This window comes from Diaphorina citri, unplaced genomic scaffold (genome assembly GCF_000475195.1).
Source record: "Diaphorina citri unplaced genomic scaffold, Diaci psyllid genome assembly version 1.1 scaffold3392, whole genome shotgun sequence".
NCBI lineage: Eukaryota > Metazoa > Arthropoda > Insecta > Hemiptera > Psyllidae > Diaphorina > Diaphorina citri.
The window spans coordinates 190-15,344 of record NW_007380800.1 but is presented as its reverse complement, the minus strand read 5'-3'; the positions used below and the strand labels follow the sequence as shown (position 1 = coordinate 15,344).

General features: G+C 37.0%; 1 long non-coding RNA gene across 1 annotated transcript; it reads right to left on the bottom strand.

The window, feature by feature from the left end:
* Nucleotides 1-6,319: 6,319 nt before the first annotated feature.
* LOC113471953 lies at nucleotides 6,320-11,999 on the bottom strand. Its single transcript, XR_003394454.1, has 3 exons — nucleotides 11,824-11,999; nucleotides 7,100-7,104; nucleotides 6,320-6,694 (listed from the first exon to the last, which is right to left on the bottom strand). It is a non-coding gene; the product is annotated as an uncharacterized LOC113471953 (long non-coding RNA).
* Between the last annotated feature and the right edge of the window lie 3,156 nt (nucleotides 12,000-15,155).

Genomic DNA, 15,155 nt, shown 5'->3' with positions numbered 1-15,155 from the left:
ATGGCGAAACATGTCTGTTTGAATAAACAATAAAAAACCCCTCCCCCAACTGTGAAGAGTAAAAGTTATTTGTGTTCTTCTTTTCAATATTTTTAGGACTTTTTCGTAAATTTTGGCTCAAAATGCCAAAATATGACGTTTTTTTATGACATTTTAGAAAATTTCGGCGTTTTATGATGTTTTCCCCAAAAAAGCTAAAATATGATGTTTTAGTATGATATCATGACATTATGACGTTTGAAGGACTCTGCTAATAAATAATATAATTTACCAACCTTAGTGGTGCAGTTGTTAACGCGTTGGACTTTGGATCTGGAGGTTGGTGGTTTGAGTCCAAGTCATGACATGAAATTTATCTAGGTGAAATAATCGGGGAACGATGTTTGTGACAAGCATTTAAATATGCTTAACACAATTAAAATTCCTTTAAATAATATAATTTGATAAATAAATTTTACCATCTATTGGTATAAAAAAAAATGTTCCTAGCCAGGAAAAAATCTAAATTATACTGTAGAAAGACCTGTAAAATAAAATAGGTATTTTTATAATGTGAAGTTTGGTAGACCAAATGAGCTTGGACCCAAAATGGACCAAAAACATACTGTGTCTTGAGCTGTAGATGTGATTACTCCCATTTAATCACCAGTAAGAATAACAAGTTTAATGACCTGCGACCTCTAGTGGGAAATCTACTATAAATGGGAATCCGGCTTTAGTATTATATAGTGTTCCTACTACTATAAGTGGGAATCCGGCTTCCTCTACTATAAGTGGGAATCCGGCTTCCTCTACTATAAGTGGGAATCCGGCTTTAGTATTATATAAAGTGTTCCTACAGGAAGAAAAGAATATCAAATCAAATCAAACACGGAATAAAGATAATATTTAACCTTTCAAATAAATTTGTTCTACACCCTTAGCAGTCAAAAGAATAGGCGCAAAGAGACAGAAGGACGGTGGAGGGGGGGAGAAATGGAGAGAGGGAGGGAGATTGTATGAGATTTTTTTTTTAGGATAAAAAGAGGGAAAAGTCATAAAGGAAATGTGACAGAGACCAGAAACTTATAGGGAAAGAAGAATAGGGAGGGCGAGAGAAACATGGAGAGATAGAGAGAAGGAGAAATAGGAAGAGGGAGAAAGGGAGAAATTCAGTCATGGTACGGTAACATTTACGGACGTATAAATATACTAGTAATTACAACACTTTAATTAATATCCTTTTTGAGATTTACATTTCAATTATATCTCGAGTACCCAGGGTAATGGGTAAAGCAGATAGATTATTAATTACCTTCCCAAAGCTCCCAATTAAAACGGTTCCACCTGCCTTTGCGTACCCCGAAAATATCCATCTCTTAAATTAAAATAACCCATCTCTTCAATTAAAATAAACATTTCAAGTTGGATTTCTCGAATTGAGACACAGAATTCCGCACACATTTCCCTTAAAAACAAACTCTGCCTGATTTAATTCGTCTGAGTGATGGGTTCGCAGGGAATTTCCACATCGGAAGAAAAACATCAAAAGACGAGAGTTGGCCAATCTTGAAAAAAGGGTAAACATTTCATTAGACAAAATAATTATTGACGAAATATCACTGATAAAGGTAATTCCGGTAATGTGATAACTGGGAAAACTTGTTAGAGCTTCCAACACACTGTTTGGATCCTCGGCCCCCCTCCCCCCCTCGACAAAATCCTGGATACCGCCCTGGTAGGTATAATTGTGTTTACGGAATTTTGTGTCCAGTTTTACATTGAAAAGACTATTTTTCTTGCTATCTTGCAGATCTTTGCTAGAAAACAGACAGATATTGTATAGTAACTTTTTGAAGCTCCAAATCTACTACAAATGGAATATGGCAACTGAATCAAGATAGATACGTCTATCCAATTCAATTTGTCGTCGTTCTATCACTATCTATTTTACAGAGTACTAGACAAACTCAGCAAATATACAAGTAATTACAACACTTTAATTAATATCCTTTTTGAGATTTACATTTCAATTATATCTCGAGTACCCAGGGTAATGGGTACAGCAGATAGATTATTAATTACCTTCCCAAAGCTCCCAATTAAAACGGTTCCACCTGCCTTTGCGTACCCGAAAATATCCATCTCTTAAATTAAAATAACCCATCTCTTCAATTAAAATAAACATTTCAAGTTGGATTTCTCGAATTGAGACACAGAATTCCGCACACATTTCCCTTAAAATCAAACTCGTCAAAAGCTTGATTTAATTCGTCTAAGTGGGTTCGCAGGGAATTTACACATCGGAAGGAAAACATCAAAAGACGAGAGTTGGCCAATCTTGAAAAAAGGGTAAACATTTCATTAGACAAAATAATTATTGACGAAATATCACTGATAAAGGTAATTCCGGTAATGTGATAACTGGGAAAACTTGTTAGAGCTTCCAACACACTGTTTGGATCCTCGGCCCCCCTCCCCCCCTCGACAAAATCCTGGATACCGCCCTGGTAGGTATAATTGTGTTTACGGAATTTTGTGTCCAGTTTTACATTGAAAAGACTATTTAATAATGGTGATGTAATAAAATTATAGGAAGTAAATTTCAATTAAAAAATCTGTTAATATAGATATATACCTCTTTAATACGAATATTCCCTTTAATTCCATGGATTTTATAGCTGTAGGTTAATGCAAACCTAGGCATCTAGGCCATATTTATTTTAAGAAGTCGAAAGCTTTTTCACCGTAAAAGGTAAACATGTGAACAGTCTGTAGGTTATTTGCATAGCATTGCAGGTATATTTCTCTTCATTTCCTATCAGTTATTAGGTCGAATTTCAAAGATTTTCAGTCGAATTTCAGAGAATTGGAATTATTATTCATTTCAACGTGCCTGTTTTAAGGATGATGCAAATATACCAGCTTTTTATTTGATTTTAAAATGAAAAAATCGGTGTTCAAATTTCAATGAATTATATTCGAATATAGATTTTATTCAAACGGAAAACGATTTTCGCAAAATCCTTTCTTATTGCACACCTAGACCATAAAAGGAATATTCCTACCAAATTTCAGCTTTCTAGGTGTTGTACAAAATCCTTTCTTATTGCACACCTAGACCATAAAAGGAATATTCCTACCAAATTTCAGCTTTCTAGGTGTTGTGGTTCTGGAGATAAAGCGATCAGTGTGTGAAATATGAAATGTGAATGAGTGAATGGATCTTGATTTTATAATATAAGATATTCCTACCAAATTTCAGCTTTCTAGGTGTTGTGGTTCTGGAGATAGAGCGATCAGTGTGTGAAATATGAAATGTGAATGAGTGAATTGATGTTGATTTTATAATATAAGATAGTACTTGACACATAGGTACCTCCAACTCAACAAAATTAATAATGTTTTTTACAGGGCTACTTTACACAGCTTTGATATTAAATATCTTGAGAAACATTATTATGAACAAGTTGTGAAAAATATTTCTACCTGTTATGAGAAAGTGGAGGCGTTTTCCTTTGTTTTTCATCAAGTATGCCCTTTAGAACATACTTTACACAGTTTCCTTACCCTTTCCGTTACTTGTGCTCTTATTCCTTACCCCTCTTTTCATTTCCTTACCCCTCTTTTCATTTCCTTACCCCTCTTTTCACTTCGTTATAAATATTTCTACCTGTTATGAGAAAGTGGAGGCGTTTTCCTTTGTTTTTCATCAAGTATGCCCTTTAGAACATACTTTACACAGTTTCCGTTACCTGTGCTCTTATTCCTTACCCCTCTTTTCATTTCATTACCCCTCTTTTCATTCAAGTATGCCCTTTAGAACATACTTTACACAGTTTCCCTACCCTTTCCCTTACCTGTGCTCTTATTCCTTACCCCTCTTTTCATTTCGTTATCCCTCTTTCCTATTCCTTACCCCTACTCTTCTTTTCTTATCTTCCTCTCTTTTTCCTTCTCTTGTCTTTTCTTTCCCCTACACCTTATTCCTTCTCCCATTGGTATTTTTCTCCTTCTCCCTTCTTTTTGCCTTTCCATCTACATTTCGCTCTCTCTCTCTCTCTCTCTCTCTCTCTCTCTCTCTCTCTCTCTCTTTCTTTCTTTCTATTGCCCCTCCTTTCCTTGAGTTATCTTCACATCCCTTCTCTCTTCCCTCTCGTTCGCACCATCTCTCTCTCTCTCTCTCTCTCTCTCTCTCTCTCTCTCTCTCTCTCTCTCTCTCTCTCTTTCTTTCTTTCTATTGCCCCTCCTTTCCTTGAGTTATCTTCACATCCCTTCTCTCTTCCCTCTCGTTCGCACCAGTATCCTCCTTCTATACTCCCCCTCTTTTCCTCCTTCTCCCTCTCCTTCCTTCCCTTCTCTCTCTCTCCCTCCGTTTCCCTCTCTTCCACTCTCTTTATTACCCAACTTCTTTCTTTCCTTGTTCCTTGGTTATACTCTCCCTCTTTTCCTCCTTCTCCCTCTCCTTCCTTCCCTTCTCTCTCTCTCCCTCCGTTTCCCTCTCTTCCACTCTCTTTATTGCCCAACTTCTTTCTTTCCTTGTTCCTTGGCCTTCCCTCTCGTTCGCACCAGTATCCTCCTTCTATACTCTCCCTCTTTTCCTCCTTCTCCCTCTCCTTCCTTCCCTTCTCTCTCTCTCTCTCCCTCCGTTTCCCTCTCTTCCACTCTCTTTATTACTTAACTTCTTTCTTTCCTTGGCATTTCTCCCTCTCCCTTCTTACATCATTTTCTCTGTTCGATTTCTTTGTCTTCTTCTCGCTCTTCTATAATTTGTTCTTCAAGTATTAGGTACATACGTAAAGTACTTGTTGGAAGTACTGCACTAACTCTTTGATCAATAGTACTTGAGTTTTGTTTGCTTCATTATTACAACACTTCTTGGAAGTTGAACCGTATTTTCTTGGGATGATGCAACGGGGTGGTAACGTATACGGACGTATTTTTAGGTGGTTCTTGTATCAATTGGCAAATTTTTTTGAGAAAATGGACTGAGTTCTACAGGCAAAAATATTCAGGAAAAGGAGTGTTGGAAGTAAGCTGAAAATCTTAGGGTTTTGTTCCCCAGATCAACAACAGGAATTACTCAGTACCTCAGTAGTAATGAGCAAACCCTAGAAATACACACATGGGAAGTAAGATTAACACTTACGAAAACAAAAGGTGGAAAGAAAGACACATAGAGAAATAAAAAATGGAGGAGACGAACAATAAGACGGAGGAGGAGGAGGAGGAGGAGGAAAAGAAGAGGGAGGAAGAGGAGGAAAACTAGATTGTTCGTCTCTATTTGAGTGTGTGGGCTATGTTATTAACACCCTTGACTTACTAAAGTGTACTCCGTAACATCCAGCATAATTAAGAGGTCCCAGACGATCACACATCTCTAGTTATCAAACATGTTCAGCGCTGCTTCAGTGATCCACGGAAACTGATGCATTCAACCAAAATAATAGAAGGACAGGGAACCGAATAGATCTTATTTACTGGCCGATATAAATTTATTAGTAGAAAAATATTCAAGTCTATCCATAAGGCCAGTAATACATATTTTTATTAATTCTAAAAATCAAACCCGTACATTATCACATTACAAAGTTGTTCCTGAAATTATTTACCTACTCCAAATTTAATACATATTTTTATTAATTCTAAAAATCAAACCCGTACATTATCACATTACAAAGTTGTTCCTGAAATTATTTACCTACTCCAAATTACTATTACAGATTTTCCTATTTGTATGGTCGCCGGGAATCTTTGTCTGATTATGCAATGTGGTAGTCATAATGGAATCTTTTGGAAATGAGGCACATCCACTGACATTACTATAGTAATGAGCAAAGTAATACACATACCTATTACAGATTTTCCTATTTGTATGGTCGCCTGGAATCTTTGTCTGATTATGCAATGTGGTAGTCATAATGGAATCTTTTGGAAATGTACCACATCCACTGACATTACTGATAATGAACATTAAATTTATTTTCAGATAATAAGGTATACCGCTATTATCTATACATAAATTTGTTTGGGTGAACAACTACAACAGATAGATAACTAGTAACTACCTACTGTTATTTTTAGCCAGTTAAACATACAGTAGAATTCGTAGGTATTTAGTTTTGTGTGGTAGTCATAATGGAATCTTTTGGAAATGTGGCACATCCACTGACATTACTGATAATGAACATTATTTTATTTTCAGATAATAAGTTATAAGCTATTATCTATATCTATACATATATTTGTTTGGGTGAACAACTACAACAGATAGGTAACTAGTAACTACCTACTGTTATTTTTAGCCAGTTAAACATACAGTAGGTACAATTAAAAAAAATTGTAGGTATTTAGTTTTGGTAAAAAATGTATTCATAGGTAAAAGTCACACTTACCTTTCTATTCAGTTGAAATTGTCACTCATATCCAGTAACTCACTATAGACTCAACAGAAACAATCCACTCAAATTGTTTCAACTGAAAACTCGACGTTTCCCACAGAGTAGTACAGGTAAATTAGTCGAAAAACTGAAAATTTGTCTTCAAGAATTCCTCGTAGGTATTTATTTCACAGAATAGTACAGGTAAATTCAGCAAAAAAAAACCAGACGTAGGTACCTATTTATTTCACAAAGTAGTACAGGTACAATTCAGCAGAAAACTAGACTTAATAAAAGCTGTCGGGACTACAATGATATATCGGTGCAAGTTTTGACTGGTTTTAGTTGGATTTGTATCCGTGTGGTAACAAGCACGGTGTCGTTCCGGGACTCCGCCCTGTTTGGGTCCCGGTTCTCCAGATTTCCAACCTCGTTAAATAATAAAAAATCAAACGCCAAGGCCGGTCAGCCCCTATGGGGAAACTCATAGCGGGTGTGGGGATGGCATCCCGGCTCCTATTGGTAAGCCGGACTTCGGTAAGGTTTGCTGATATTTGGAGTGACTGAGTGCAAGTTGGGTAGCTAGGGGTTTCTTCTTGTTAAGGGACTCTTTTTTCTTTCTTAGTTAGGTGATAGCAAAGAGTTTTGGAGAGATAGCACCTTTGACCAGGGTTGACCTGGCACTGGTTCTCACAAAACTCAGGGTTAGATGACAGGCGTGACCTCTCTCTAACCAAGACCGTGACTATGCGACTCGACTGCTATGGACGGATCTAGACTGAAAAGTCGATAAGGGAGGGAAATTTGGACGGGGAGGGAATGGGGGGTAATTTTTGTCTTTTCAGGACAACCAGAAGGAGAAAAATAAATTGGAAAATACACACCTATGTCTTGTTTTAGTTACTGGAAAAAGTACCAGATATCCAGATAACTAGGTATTCAAGAAAGAAGACAAACAGATGGAGACTACCTCAAGATCTTAAAATGAAGAAGACAACAGAAGATGAAGGAAAGTTAAATGTTAATAATGCTGTCAACTGTCAATGTAAACAAAACTTTTGAAGAGTTAATTATAAATAAATAAAGTTAAAAAAAATTTCGTTATGTACCAATTATTGGGTGTGTTTTCATTGTAGGTATCTACAAGAATTAGTAATAGAAAGTTAGATCGTAATAAGAATATGTATTGCTAAGGTTCCAATAATCTTCTTGTAGTGCCGTGTCCTAGAGAACGTTGGCTATCATGACTCCTATTTCTTGTTTGTCTTGGGCAGCTCTGAATAGTTGTTCTGAGGATTTCTCAAACCAGGTTCTAAGATCTCCCAGCCATGAAAGTCTTGGGGTTGAGAAGGAAATAAACTGGAACTCCCTCTCTTAATCATAATCCTACCCCGGCCAAAATATCAATGGAACTTTTTCTCCTAAAAGCGCCAGCCTAGTTAGCCTAGTTGGTAGTGCGTCTGCCTTGTAAGCTCTAGGCCGCGGGTTCGATTTCCGGCCGGGGCGGTTTTTATCCTGATGGGATAATGTTCGTTCTCGGAACGGCTGGGTTTCTCCTATCCTGTCTTCCTTCTCTCTTCGATTTCGGGACGATAAGACCTTAGCAGTTACAGTTCCCTCTGTCAAACCTCTTCAAAAAAAAGCTTTCCTCTGATCTGTTGACATGAGACCTGTACCAAAAATTCACCCTTTTTTTAGCCAACATCATTTTTCTTTCTTTATTTTTACAGTTTCTGGAAGGAGAACAATTCAATAAGTCCATGGTGTCTCAATGGTCAGATTTTATCCTAGACAAGTGTCTACTCCTTATGGGAACTCTACTGGATACCCTCTTACAGGTGAGATTGACCGAACGAAGTGATGTACGTTTGACTCGAAACATTTGCATTTGGTTTGGATGTTTGAATATTTGTTCCGATATAACTCGCGATAGCCTGGTCTGATTTTGATGAAATTTTGAATCTAGGCTTGATTCCCAGAACTGAGCGAATCTATTTTTGGTCTGCCAAAAATTTCCTTCCAATAGATGAGTCTTCCTGGCCTTACTCAGGTTGGGTGAGGTCATGAGGTGTAAGTAGACGGGTAGCTTGTTACCGCGCGAGTGAAGAGTAATACTCCTGTCTTTTAGAATTAAATTGATAGATGGTTCATGGCCATGTTGAAAATAATACCCTTTCATTACATAAATATACGTCTACCTCTAGTTACCTGTCGCTACCTACCTATCTTTTTTTAATTCAAAGTGGCAGGGTTCTGTGGCACTCATTAGGGTTCTGTTAGTTCTCTGTGGAACTTTCGTGAGCTGCCCAACTACTAGCAAAGACACCAGCAAAGGCTACGCAAAGGACAAAGTAGGGCATTTAATTTAATTTAACAAGACATTTAAAACAAGAAGGCAAAAAGGGAAAAAGAAGTAGTTGAACATAGATGATGATGAAATTCCTTTTAAAGTATTGTGTTAAAAGGTAGAAAAGTAACCTACCTATTAATAGGTAGGTAAGTTTAAGGCTTTAAGGGAAAAATCTGGTGTGAACATCACACGACTCTCCTTATCCTATTGAATGATGCTTATTTGAGTGTTCTTTTACCGTAACTTTTACAATACCTCTAACCGTTTAGTCGATAGCTGAAAACCACCAAAGAACGGTAGAAAACCGGCAAAAAGCGGTCAAAATACCGCCAACCGCTGCACCTATCTCAACCAAGTTTCATGTCGCATCCTTGTCACATTTGCGAACTACCTATATACCAAATTTCAAGTCTCTAGCTCATACCGTTCCCGAGATATTGTTAAATTACAGCGAAAACGAGGTAAAATGCCGCCAACCGTTGCACCGGTCTTAACCAAAAGTTTCGTGTCGCATCTTTGTCACATTTCACAGCTACATACCAAATTTCAAGTCTCTAGCTCTTAAAATTTTATTCCCCTTTCGTGGGGCTATAGCTTCCCCTTTGGAAAGCTCATCCCACGCCACTGCTATACAGGGACGCACCATATTTTCCGTATTATGAATTGAGGCCCCTGGATTCTAAAACCACCAATGTAGAGCTTCTAGTCTGGGAGCTAGAGATGTTAATTTTACCTCATACGGGACAAAATTTTATTCCCCTTTCGTGGGGCTATAGCTTCCCCTTTGGAAAGCTCATCCCACGCCACTGCTATACAGGGACGCACCATATTTTCCAGAAAAGAAAAACAATAACAAGCTGGTATGATAAATGGATATTTTCCGGAAAAGAAAAACAATAACAAGCTGGTATGATAAATGGGGGAAGTAAGATTAACACTTACGAAAACAAAAGGTGGAAAGACACATAGAGAAATAAAAAATGGAGGAGACGAACAATAAGACGGAGGAGGAGGAGGAGGAGAAGAAGAAGAGGGAGGAAGAGGAGGAAGAGGAAGTAAGATTAACACTTACGAAAACAAAAGGTGGAAAGAAAGACACATAGAGAAATAAAAAATGGAGGAGACGAACAATAAGACGAAGGAGGAGGAGGAGAAGAAGAGGAAGAGGACGAAGACTAGATTGTTCGTCTCTATTTGAGTGTGGGCTATGTTATTAACACCCTTGACTTACTAAAGTGTACTCCGCAGATTGTTCGTCTCTATTTGAGTGTGTGGGCTATGTTATTAACACCCTTGACTTACTAAAGTGTACTCCGTAACATCCAGCATAATTATGAGGTCCCAAATCAAACATGTTCAGCGCTGCTTCAGTGATCCACGGAAACTGATGCATTCAACCAAAATAATAGAAGGACAGGGAACCAGAAAAATCTTATTTACTGGCCGATATAAATTTATTAGTAGAAAAATATTCAAGTCTATCCATAAGGCCAGTAATACATATTTTTATTAATTCTAAAAATCAAACCCGTACATTATCACATTACAAAGTTGTTCCTGAAATTATTTACCTACTCCAAATTAAGTGTTCAAAATTTTCTAAATTCTACTAACCTACTAACAAGACGGATCGATCTGCCATGTCGAGACGCCCTATGGCAGATCATTACAACGTTGCGAACCCGATAAGTCAAAGGGGTTTTTTGTTTTATGTTCTTTTTTTTTGGGGGTGGGTTTTTTTATCTTTGGGAATTTTTTTTTTTTTTTTTTTTTTGAGAAAATGGGCTGTGTTCTACAGGCGAAAATATACAGGAAAAGGAGTGTTGAAAGTAAGCTGAAAATCTGAGAATTTGTTCCCCACATCAACAACAGGAACTACTCAGTAGTAATAAGTAAACCCTAGAAATACACATACCTATTACAGATTTTCCTATTTGTATGGTCGCCTGGAATCTTTGTCTGATTATGCAATGTGGTAGTCATAATGGAATCTTTTGGAAATGAGGCACATCCACTGACATTACTGTAGTAATGAGCAAACCCTAGAAATACACAAACCTATTACAGATTTTCCTATTTGTATGGTCGCCGGGAATCTTTGTCTGATTATGCAATGTGGTAGTCATAATGGAATCTTTTGGAAATGTGGCACATCCACTGACATTACTGATAATGAACATTATTTTATTTTCAGATAATAAGGTATAAGCTATTATCTATACATATATTTGTTTGGGTGAACAACTACAACAGATAGGTAACTAGTAACTACCTACTGTTATTTTTAGCCAGTTAAACATACAGTAGGTAGGTACAATTAAAAAAAATCGTACCTATTCAGTTTTAGTAAAAAATGTATTCATAGGTAAAAATCACACTTACCTTTCTATTCAGTTGAAATTGTCACTCATATCCAGTAACTCACTATAGACTCAACAGAGACAATCCACTCAAAATGTTTCAACTGAAAACTCGACGTTTCCCACAGAGTAGTACAGGTAAATTAGTCGAAAAACTGAAAATTTGTCTTCAAAAATTCCTCGTAGGTATTTTTTTATTTTACAGAATAGTACAGGTAAAATTCAGCAGAAAACTAGACTTAATAAAAGCTGTCGGGACTACAATGATATATCGGTGCAAGTTTAGTCGTGAATTATGAGAATTATTTCTTCTCGGGAAAATTGTAGAGTGTTAGAATAGATGCTTTTCTTTCTGTAAAGATAAAGATTATTAATGGCGTAGCTCTGGTATTATTAACTGAGTTAGTATAGGGTGTTTTTTTTTAGAGGTTTGTTTTTTAAACTGCTATAAAAGACATTATTTGAGGTATGGTCATGATGTTTTGTTTATTGGAAAGCTAAAAGTATGCCATTTAGTGTTTGAATACTAAGTTCGGGCATACGGGCCCCTCGGATAGCTCGAAGGAAGCGAAACATTTGGTTTAATTTTTTCTTGTTTTGTTAGCGCATAATTTCGCTCAATTTCCCTCATAACAATAGATGCTTTTCTTTCTGTAAAGATAAAGATTATTAATGGCGTAGCTCTGGTATTATTAACTGAGTTAGTATAGGGTGTTTTTTTTAGAGGTTTGTTTTTTAAACTGCTTTAAAAGACATTTATGAGAATTATTTCTTCTCGGGAAAATTGTAGAGTGTTAGAATAGATGCTTTTCTTTCTGTAAAGATAAAGATTATTAATGGCGTATAGCTCTGGTATTATTAACTGAGTTAGTATAGGGTGTTTTTTTTTAGAGGTTTGTTTTTTATTTTTAAACTGCTATAAAAGACATATTGTTTGAGGTATGGTCATGATGTTTTGTTTATTGCAAAGCTAAAAGTATGCCATTTAGTGTTTGAATACTAAGTTCGGGCATACGGGCCCCTCGGATAGCTCGAACGAAGCGAAACATTTGGTTTATTTTTTTGTTTTGTTAACACATAATTTCGCTTAATTTCCCTCATAATTTCCCTCCACGATCGTGCGATTTGACACCTTTGGATGATTTTCTTTCGGGATATGTGTAAAATCATTAGTTTATGGTGATACTTCCCTCCACAATCGTGCGATTTGACACCTTTGGATGATTTTCTTTCGGGATATGTGTAAAATCATTAGTTTATGGTGATAAAAAAAAAACAAACTTTGGAGCACCTGGAAGACATTATTCACCGTTTTTGCAGGTATACGGCTCCAGATCATGGAAAAGGTGGACGAAAACTGAATTTTCCCGACCGAGTTTCATAGGATCTAGCCGCGGCGCCCATATACCCGAAATTTTATTTAGAGTTCAAACACTAAATGGCATACAATTACCTTTCAAATAAAGAAAAAATCATGACCATACCTCAAATAGCATGTCTTTTATAGCATTTTGAAAAACAAACCTCGAAAAAAAAACACCCTATATTATTTTTCTAGTGTGGTTGTGGGGTCCTAGTGGCTAGCACGTTCAGGTCTTCTAGACCAACCCCTTACTTGCACGAGGACTGGTTTTAGTTGGATTTGTATCCGTGTAGTAACAAGCACGGTGTCGTTCCGGGACTCCGCCCTGTTTGGGTCCCGGTTCTCCAGATTTCCAACCTCGTTAAAAAATAAAAAATCAAACGCCAAGGCCGGTCAGCCCCTATGGGGAAACTCATAGCGGGTGTGGGGATGGCATCCCGGCTCCTATTGGTAAGCCGGAATTCGGTAAGGTTTGCTGATATTTGGAGTGACTCAGTGCAAGTTGAGTAGCTAGGGGTTTCTTCTTCTTAAGAGACTCTCTTTTCTTTCTTAGTTAGGTGATAGCAAAGAGTTTTGGAGAGATAGCACCTTTGACCAGGGTTGACCTGGCACTGGTTCTCACAAAACTCAGGGTTAGATGACAGGCGTGACCTCTCTCTAACCAAGACCGTGACCATGCGACTCGACTGCTATGGACGGATCTAGACTGGAAAGTCGATAAGGGAGGGAAAATTGGACGCGGAGGGAATGGGGGGTAATTTTTGTCTTTTCAGGACAACCAGAAGGAGAAAAATAAATTGAAATGACCTGGCACTGGTTCTCACAAAACTCAGGGTTAGATGACAGGCGTGACCTCTCTCTAACCAAGACCGTGACCATGCGACTCGACTGTTATGGACGGATCTAGACTGGAAAGTCGATAAGGGAGGGAAAATTGGACGGGGAGGGAATGGGGGGTAATTTTTGTCTTTTCAGGACAACCAGAAGGAGAAAAATGAATTGAATAAATTGGAAAATACACACCTATGTCTTGTTTTAGTTACTGGAAAAAGTACCAGATATCCAGATAACTAGGTATTCAAGAAAGAAGACAAACAGATGGAGACTACCTCAAGATCTTGAAATGAAGAAGACAACAGAAGATGAAGGAAAGTTAAATGTTAATGCTGTCAACTGTCAATGTAAACAAAACTTTTGAAGAGTTCATTATAAATAAATAAAGTTAAATAAATTTCGTTATGTACCAATTATTGGGTGTGTTTTCATTGTAGGTATCTACAAGAATTAGTAATAGAAAGTTAGATCATAATAAGAATATGTGTATTGCTAAGGTTCCAATAATAGTCACAATTTATTAGATAGGTAGGTAACAATATTGCGCAATAACCTAAAATGACAATAATAACACAATTTATAAGGTTGGTATGATTGTCTATTTTTAACTTTACTAAACTTCAAACTAAGTTAGGTACCTTTTAAGTACCTATGGTGGTAAGTACCTACAGTATAAGTAGGGGTAAGTAGAACACCCGCTCCTTAGTCTGAAAAAAATTCCATACCTCGCGCCTCGGTCCAATGTCATTCGAAAATCCTGGTTATCCCGGACCATAAATGTGGAATTTACCCTCGACATTAATTGAGTGTTTGACCACGATGATGTCGGTAGCTGTGGGATGACGGCCTATTGGGTAAAGAGAAATTAGGTACCTACCTACCTACTGTTCTGGTGTTAGTAAGCACCTACGTCGGTATAGGAAAGTAGAAGAATAATAAATTATTTCATACAGATTTTGAGATTTACCGATTTCCCCCTGATGTTCAGTAGTTCAGTGTTTTAAATCATTGTTTAGTGTTTGTTCATGTCCAAAATTATTTGTTTGTGTTTCGCGAAAACATTATTTATCTATCCCAGACATGTAGGCACACTCTTTTTCTATGAAAAAATAATCGATTTATCAGATTTTTCCTGTTTTCTTAATCATTTGTAATCCACGCTCTTCCCAGTACTGAAAATTTGAGCTTTTTTTTAGTAGAAAAGAAGGGGTTTTTTTAGACTTCAATTGATTAGAAAAGGAGGTTTTTTTTTAGGACTTAATAAAACGTTTTCTTTTTTAGAATTAAATTGATAGATGGTTCATGGCCATGTTGAAAATAATACCCTTTCATTACATAAATATACGTCTACGTCTAGTTACCTGTTGCTACCTACCTACCTTTTTTTTAATTCAGGGCAGGGTTCTGTGGCACTCATTGGGGTTCTGTCAGTTCTCTGTGGAACTTTCGTGAGCTGTCCAACAACTAGCAAAGACATCAGCAAAGGCTACGAAAAGGACAAAGTAGGGCATTTAATTTAATTTAACAAGACACTTAAAACAAGAAGGCAAAAAGGGAAAAAGAAGTAGTTGAACATAGATGATGATGATGAAATTCCTTTTAAAGTATTGTGTCAAAGGTAGAAAGGTAACCTACCTATTAATAGGTAGGTAAGTTTAAGGCTTTAAGGGAAAAATCTGGTGTGAACATCACACGACTTTCCTTATCCTATTGAATGATGCTTATTTGAGTGTTCTTTAACCCTAACTTTTACAATACCTCTAACCGTTTAGTCGATATAGCTGAAAACCGCCAAAAAAACGGTAGAAAACCGCCAAAAAGCGGTTAAAATACCGCCAACCGCTGCACCTATCTCATGTCGCATCCTTGTCACATTTGCGAATTATATA